The sequence below is a fragment of the Miniopterus schreibersii genome, assembly GCF_964146895.1.
Source record: "Miniopterus schreibersii genome assembly, chromosome: 2".
NCBI lineage: Eukaryota > Metazoa > Chordata > Mammalia > Chiroptera > Miniopteridae > Miniopterus > Miniopterus schreibersii.
Window position 1 is genome coordinate 148,771,642 of NC_138102.1, and position 8,413 is coordinate 148,780,054.

The 8,413-nt window shown below is 42.2% G+C and overlaps 1 pseudogene across 1 annotated transcript; it reads right to left on the reverse strand.

Annotated features, from left to right (window-relative positions):
• Window positions 1-3,321: 3,321 nt before the first annotated feature.
• LOC308552572 (large ribosomal subunit protein uL11 pseudogene) lies at window positions 3,322-3,874 on the reverse strand (annotated as a pseudogene). The gene has a single exon. The product of its transcript is annotated as a large ribosomal subunit protein uL11 pseudogene (transcript).
• Between the last annotated feature and the right edge of the window lie 4,539 nt (window positions 3,875-8,413).

The following is an 8,413-nucleotide window of genomic DNA, read 5'->3' on the forward strand; positions in this document are numbered from 1 at the left end:
CATTATACATATGTCTAAACCTATAGAGTGTACAATACCATGAGCGAAATGTAATGTAAACTGTGGACTTTGAATGACTATGATATGCCAGTGTCCATGTGACAATGTTACAATGTCAGTTCATCAGTTGTAACAAATCTACCACCTTGGAAGGATGTTGGTAATAGGAGCGACTATGCATGTATTAGGGCAGGGGTGTATGAGAAATCTCTGGACCTTCCTCTCTAATTTGTTGTGAACCTAAAACTGCTCTAAAAAATCTTTAAAAAAAAAGAGAAATCATATGTATAAAACTACATATAATAATAACAAAAAATAGGTAGAGTGGGATGAGAGTGCTATTTTTAATAAAATTATAAATTGAAATAAATGTAATCTACAACTGCATTCTGATACTTTTGTCTCCAGGGAAAGACATTCAAAATCCTAATTTACAGAGTTCAACTTAGATTCTACCCTGGGCATGAGTGACACAGAAAACCGGTTCAGAGAAGCATGCTTGGATCCGTTACAGAAAACTCCTGTTTATGTACTTTTATTGTTTTTTCAAATGGAGTTTGTCATGATACTCTGCAGAACGTGAAAGAAGACCGATCCTTAGTTTCATTTTTGACATGCCGGCAAAAACTCAAAGAGCAGCAGAGTTCATTCTGTAGTAGAAGGAAGAGCTGATGTAGCCCCTGTCCCAACAGAGGGCTCGGGAATGGAGCGGATACCTCCCTGGCTCAGCTGCAGCTGCCTGGAGGACACTTGGGTGCTCTGGTGGAAATTCTGCTGCACTTTAGTTTCCCTGTTACAGCCTTAGCCCTGGCTTTTCATAATTTTATTTTTATTTTCCAGTAATGTACTTTCTGGGAAAAAGTAAAAACTCCAAAGGCAAAAAGAAGTAAAATAAAATATCAAAAAGTAGGGGTGGGTTGGAAAAGGGGAATGAAAGGAGCAGGAGGCAGGTGCTGCATTCTTTAGGTCTGCCCGGGAAGTCTCCTGGTTTACGATTCTTCCTCTGTTGAACCACAAAGAGAAAAATGAATTAGGTTTCTGAATGCCAGGGTATATCATCTGTCAAAGGCTTTGCCAGTTAAAAAACCAATTAATTTCCAGCTCCCACAGCTCACAAGGATATAAAAATAGGATCTTAGATGGCTTTTGAAATGTTGAATATGCTCTCTTCTTAAAAGAAGAGAATTGAAACTGGCTTTCCTCTTTGCTAAAAGGAAAAAAAAAGAGCAACATTTTGGGGCTTTGATGTTTTTCTTTGGGAATATGCCCCAGGGTGTGTGATTTTGGCATTTCTACGTATGTGTGCACACATGCATATTTGCACACCCTGATGCAGAAGTGGTTTACGGCAGAGTTAGTACAGATATTTTCTTCTTCCAAGCAAGTGACTATTTCCTCTCTTCCATGGTCAGATGGATGATTTGAACAGCTTGGAAGGGCAAGGGCAAGAAAAGCTTTGATTTATCTGCAGCTGAACTGATTTAGACAAATGCAGGAAGATGATACATCACTGAATTAGGGTGAGCAGGACAATAATGAGAACCTAAAGTGGGTGACAAGTGCACACTGAAATCCATATTACCACTAAACAAGCAGGCCTGCATGTGTACACTGTGCCTTGTTTTATTTGATAGAGTGGTACTTGTCACGTTACAGAATAGTTTAATGAATGCTTTAGATCTGTAATTAGCTGGCCTCTCATGTGCTCACGAGATGCTGGCATTGGTGAGGGTGAATTATCCAATAAATATGATGCAGAAATTCAGACCCTACACAGGGAACCACACAGGAAAAGAGTCAGAGATACATGGGCAAACAGCAATCCAGTTGCAGCAAAATTTAAAGCTATGCCATCATTGTAGTATGGAAGATATGCTAATCCAAAAGGTTCCGTATGCTTTCAAAATAAAAATCAAAGGAAATAGAAACAATAGAGGAAAAAGGGCTGCTCTCTCCTCAAGTTTGGTCATGTTGACTGAGTCAGCCAATGTGCTAGTCTCTTCTCTTGGGCATTTATTTTTTAAGAATTCCTGCAGATGATACAGTTGAGAGGTGAGTTCCCAACATACGTCAAATGGAGGATTTCCCAAATGTACAAAGAAAACGGGGTTACAATGAACCCTAAAGCAGCTGTGGAGTGGCAAGAGGAGGTCATTACGGGACCAAACATGGGGCTTATGGATGAGTTGGAAGGACGCTGAGAGGTTTTTAAACAGCCAGCCCCAGCCCCACCTGCATTGTCATTTCATCAATGGCTCAGGGAAAATCTTCTCTTTGCACTTGATGGCAAGATGCCTCTTTCTATTTCTTCCTTGCCCATTAAGCCAAGGTTCAGTTTTTGCTTTACAGGCCTAAAGATCAAACTTGCCCAACACTTACTTTTTCTGCAGCATTGGCTTCAATATGAATGATCCAATTTTCAGTCCCTTTATTAATATATCTTCCCATTCAAGTGATCCCATGTTATTTACATTGATACCTTTGATCTGTGTTTGTCACCTATTTTCTTCCTGTGCTGAGCGTCACCCTCAGAAGGACCTAGCTGTAGGTATCCAGCCAGATACTGTTAGTTACATAGCTAAAGTGAATTTTAAAAGAATAAAAAAACCCCACGGAGGCCGTAAGTAAAAAGCACTCTATGCAAATGACCTTACACAATTACACTTAAAACTAACATGCCAGCAAGTTGGTAAATATTATTATTCCTCCAGGCATGTATAGCAATTACCTAATGTTGTGTGAATATTACTTCAGTATCTTGTACAGCACCTTCATCGGCTTCCTTTTAATGAAAGATTCATTGTTAAATGTGCTTTGGGGTCAGCTTTGATATCTACGAAATATCCGTGCCTCTGGCTGTTATGGATAGATTCCAGGTGCCTAAATAGACTGATTACTTTTGCCCTAAATCCAAAGCAGCAAATACTGGAGGAATTACCGGTCTCGTAGATCTATAGCTACTTGAGTCTCCGCTGCAAAGGTTCCCAGACTTTATTCTGAAAACTCAGAATTTTTAAATCTAAGTTTTAAAAATACAGTGGGTCTTATTTTATTCTTCTGTTTAAATGACAAAAAAATGAAAGCATCCTTTTCATGTATAATGTTTCCTTCTCCACATTTTTGTATTAAATAATAGAATGCGTACATCCAAATGGTCAACAATTTTAACAGTACAAGACAGTGTTAAGTGAAAAGTAGAATCTCCTTGTCTTTCCACTTGTGTCCCTGGTCTTTGTTCCCAGAGGCAACTGTGGTGGGCAGATTTGGTTTTTAGTGTTTCAGGAGGTTCTCATTGTATGGTGAAATAACACTCTTCTGCCTCTATTGCTTTCTTTCTTTTTGGTTGTCAAATGAACTGTAATTGAAATATTTCCCTTTGTAGTTCTTAACTAGCTGGGATTCCACTGCACCACTGCTGATGTCATCTGTGGTGTCATGAGGGTGGAAGCCATCAATTTGCAGCCTGCAGACTGGGCAGTCCCCAGGATATTTTTAATGGTTCCAGAGAGTTCTCTAGCTAAAGATCAGAGCCACTTCTGTTGGGCAATGTTGACAATCTCATCAAAAGTGGTATTTCCACTGTGCTCAATGTTTTTTTGCTTCTTTCTGTCTCTTGGTGGCTCTTTGAGGGATTTAAGGATCAGGGCAGAGGCACTGCTTCAGTCTGGGCCTGTCTGTTCTGAATGGTCAGTTTCACTATAATCCTCAGACCCTTCCAATCACCAGTTGCTTTGGCAATGTTACCACCAACCTTTTTTGGAGACAGACCCAGGGGACTGTTCTTGGGGGCCAGGGCAGAGGGGTTGCTAACTTCCCCGCCGGTGCACCACGGGTATATGACTTTGATCTTGTTAGGGTCAAACTTCAGTGCCATGGTTGAAGGCGTTGGTATTGGATGAGCCCGGATTCTGGACGACTGAAGAAACTTGCACCAAAACTTCCTCCAAGCCTAAAACCAAAAGAATTCGGTATTTTAAAAGTCTGGTTCCTCCATTGTTTCCAGGATTGGTTGTTCTTTATGTCTATCTTGGTCTTTGTTTTCCTATCCTTCTGGACTTCCTTGGGTGTTGAATACTCCTTTATGGTTCGTTCGTTTTTCACGAGTGGAGAGCGGACTTGGTGAGTACCGGTAGCTGATGTGTACAGCTCTGCATGCAGAAGGCCTCTCTCCTGAATAGGCCTGACTGCGGAGTCTGTAGCTGGGGCCACACGTCAGCACAACAGATGTCCTTGTAGGTCACCTGAGCAAGGCAGCCTGACTCTGAGAATGCAGAGCTTTGGTATATCTCACTCCTTTCCTCTCTCACTCCTTCCCTGTTTCATTGTTTCCCCTCTGTCTCTCTCCTGGAGGTTCAGGTTCACTTCAAACTTAGCTTCTTTCTCAGGCGCCAGTACCCTTGCCAAGCATCCTTACTTCTAGATTACACTTTTTTTTTTTTTTTAATAATTTCAGAGAGAGGAAGGGAGAGGGAGAGAGATAGAAACATCAGTGATGAGAGAGTTGTTATTGATCAGCTGCCTCCTGCATACCCCTGACTGGGGATCAAGCCCGCAACCCAGCCATGTGCCCTGGGGAATCGAACTGTGATCTCCTGGATCCTAGGTTGTTGCTCAACTGCTGAGCCATGCCTGGCCAGGCTAGATTACACACTTTTGTTAGAGTTTAGTCCTTGGGCTTCCAGAATTCAGTTTTGAGGGCAAAATTCTACCTTGATTTCATTTTGTCACTAATGAATTCATTCTGTCACACAATATTTTCCCCTGTTATTTCACGGGGATACAGGGAGAGTCAAAAGGTGAGTGAGCAACTCTCTAATTCTGTTTCCCTTGCCTAGCAGATGTTGCGTACAAACCAAAGCGACTTCTGCATGAGACAGACATCCTCCGCCTAGTAGCCAGTCGTGTAGGAGGAGCTGGTGTTCTAGAAATGTGTACCATAGCAGAGCAGTCTATATTTTGCATTGCAAGAAGCAGATTTATCTGGAAAGTTTAATTTTTCTCACCATAATTAGGAAAGGAGCTCAAGAGTAATATAAAATTAATTTAGACAATAAAAACTAAAAAACACACCCCACATATCTGAGTTGAAGTCTGTGGGTTTTGATTCAGCCACACACACAGTCAAAAGGACATAAATTAAGCAACCAGAGGGTAAGGAAAGAAAGCAACTGGCAGGATGAAGTGACTGCAGCCACCTTATCAGAGGAACAGATGTCTGAGGAGTTTAGCCTCAGGGGAAGAGACTAAGGGGAGATGCGACAGCTGTCCTCAAATATTTTAAGGGTTATTATTTCGAAGAATGATTTGTTTTGTATTATATTGCTGTACAGCAGAGACTTTGTCTTAAGTTGAGAAAAAAATTTTTTTTCCAGAAAAATCCTTTCGAGAACTGCACCCGAGCCCCTCCCACAGACTCGCCCACTGCGCTTCCCCCGAGGCACCCCCAGGTGAATCCCAGGAGTCCTGGAGCATACTCTGATAAGTCAGTGCTGTAGGGGACAGGGCAAGGACCAGCAGGTAGAAATGTCCTCAAAACAGCCTGAAACACGATTCCAAGAATACACTTACAGCTGTGTATCTTCATTATCTGTCATATTCTGTAACAGCTCTGCTAGCATTTAAACTCACAGCTCTAAGAAAAAGCGCACGTTTGAATGCTTGCCCCGTGAGAGACAGTGCGAGACGGACTTCCCTCACCTTTGTGTTTCACTGTCTCTTGCTCCAGGCTCCTGAAAACTGTGTTTTTTTTCCTGGAAGTCCCTAAGGAGTCTCATATGTTCCTATGTATCTTGGGGATTTTATTGGTCTTCCCCTGGCACCGTCTTCCTCCAGTGGGTTTGCCACATCTGCCAGACACACCACTACATCTGATGCTGCTTCTGGACACCACTGCTGGGTCCACCTGGCACCTCTCTCATCTAGTGGGCACACTCACCTCTTCTGTGAGAATCACTTTGCAGTACGACTGCTTCTGTAGTCACTTCTCTTCCCAGGTAGGTATCTATCTCTGTGACTTCCAGATGCATTGTGCTCTAGCTGGACACTGCAGTCTTCCACTAGATTCACCCAGGTGCAAAGTCCCATAGTGAGTGGGGGAAGGACGTCTGTCCTTGTGTTATACCTGGTTGGAAGAGTCCTGAACGTGGGATACTTCTGCCCCAGTGTTATAAATAATATTCAGCGATACAGAGTTGTTAGCTTTCATTTCAGCCACCCTTTCTTTCAAGGACTCAGATATGAAGCCAAAGATGACAGTCCCATCCAAGGGACTGACGTCAACATGTGCTCAGGATCATCCCCCCCCTTCTGATGACCATAGCTTTTTTACTGGGTCAAGACTCTCATCCTTGGCTCTGTTTTATGATAAAGTCTCTGAGAAGTCTTCTCAATTCCTTGTACAAACGCATAGTGGGAAGTTTGACCCCACTGGTTTGCCAGATGTCCCCAGATATTTGAATACCTCATGTAAAGGTTCTACTACATTGTTGTAAAAGGAACACATTTGCATTATAGAAAATTTGGAAAATACAAAAATATACTCAGCATCTCATCACACTTGACAATACAGAGTGTACTGAGAGGGGGAGACCAAGAGTGAAATCACAAGAGAAAGAGTTTTATTTTTACACACATACTTTTGCATCTCATTTTGGTGCTTCTCTTTGCAACATTGACTGGGGTGGTTGTGTAGTTCTGTGTTTGCTCTGGATTTTAAGTGATAGAGTGATTATTGCTGGGCATTCTGACCGTTTGATGAGAATACCCAAATATTGGTGCCAGGGTGTAATTTGTGTGGGAACATGTTGCTTAAATGTGGCAATCAGTGAGATTGAATTTCACTAACAGAATTTTAATTATACATGAAATACATCCTTCACATAAGTAAAAAAAATCTTGTAATTTAAAATGGATTTGAAATGGATTTAAAAACCATTTAAGGTACTTAGACTGTATTTGTTTACAAATTTGTTTTTACTAAATAGTAATTAGATGGGTTCACAGTCTTCCTGGCTTTGGGTATACCTGCCAGGTCATTAAGAGCGTCTCCTTCCGCCACCAGCCTCACTGTGGCTCAAGCAAGCAGAGGCAGCTCTTTCACAGCATGTTTCTTCGAACACCTCCCTATCGTATCCTAACCCTCACTCAACTTATTCAGTCTACTCATTCCATGACCAGAGAGTATTCTTTGTCACACAATTGACTGCCTGCCATGGAGGGTGGGCCCTAGTCATTGGGTGGACAAATGTGATGAGGGTAATGGGGTGTGTTTCGGAGAGCTGAGAGACAACCAGATTGCTCTGCATTGAGAAGGGGGAGAGACCAAGAGGGAAAGAGCTCAGGAGAGACAAAGGGGAGAGAGATCTAGAAGGAAATTGAGGAAAGATCAAATTTCCCCACATTTGAGAGGAAACCAAGTAACTGAGAGGTGAGAAGACTTACTTGGGAAGGGTTGTTATTGGGACTTTTGGATCGAGGCTGCAGAGTTGGGTGAGGGACTCTCACCACACACTCTATTCATCTTACTCAGTTGGGGCTGCTGTAACCAAGTCACATGACAGAAAGAGAGGCACGGAGCTCTCAGGGGTCTCTTGTAAAAGGGCACTAATATCATTTATGAGGGCTGCACCCTCATGACCTAATCATCTCCTAAAGCCTCCCACCTTCTAATACCATCACTTTTAGGGTTAGGATTTCAACCTATGGGTGGACACAGTCCTTCAGTGCATTGAATTATTTTTTTCACTGGTAAGATGACCTCTTTGTGTCCAACATTCACACTGTATGGAGCCAGAGATGGGAGAAAAGTACTTACAAGAGCCTTCAGGCTCCTCTCCTGGTACCTGCCCATCCTCAGTTCTCTTGCCTGGCCATGCTTCTTTACCCACCCCCCCTTTCCCTCCAAGCTCTGCCCTGCCAGACTCTGCAATACAACACTGAACTTTTTTTCTATTTTGTTCTTTGTTGCACCCTCAGTATTTTTAAATGAAGGAATGCATGAATGAATGGGTATAAGTAGCTGATAGCAAGAATATGAAGTAAAATCTGACAGGATTTGTTGACTCAGTTAGAAAAATGGATTAAAGGCTCGATATGAAGCCTTAGATGCTTAGGAAAATGGTTATAGCACTAAAGAAAATAGTAACTTCAGGGAAAGCAACTTATTAAAGATGGTAGGGAGTACCAATATGAGGAATTCAACTTTCAAAGCTGAATCTGAGAATCTCTGCAAATCTTTTGCAAATGTTTTCAGAGGTCACCCAGCATCAGCTTATAAATGACTGTCTGGATAAATAAACCGTCCATTTGGGTAGGAATTTTGGCCCTCTGCTGATACATGCAATAGACTGTGATATGTGACATGTTAGTCTCTGGCTGACACTCCCATCCCCAGATTTTTGCCCCTGCATCATCC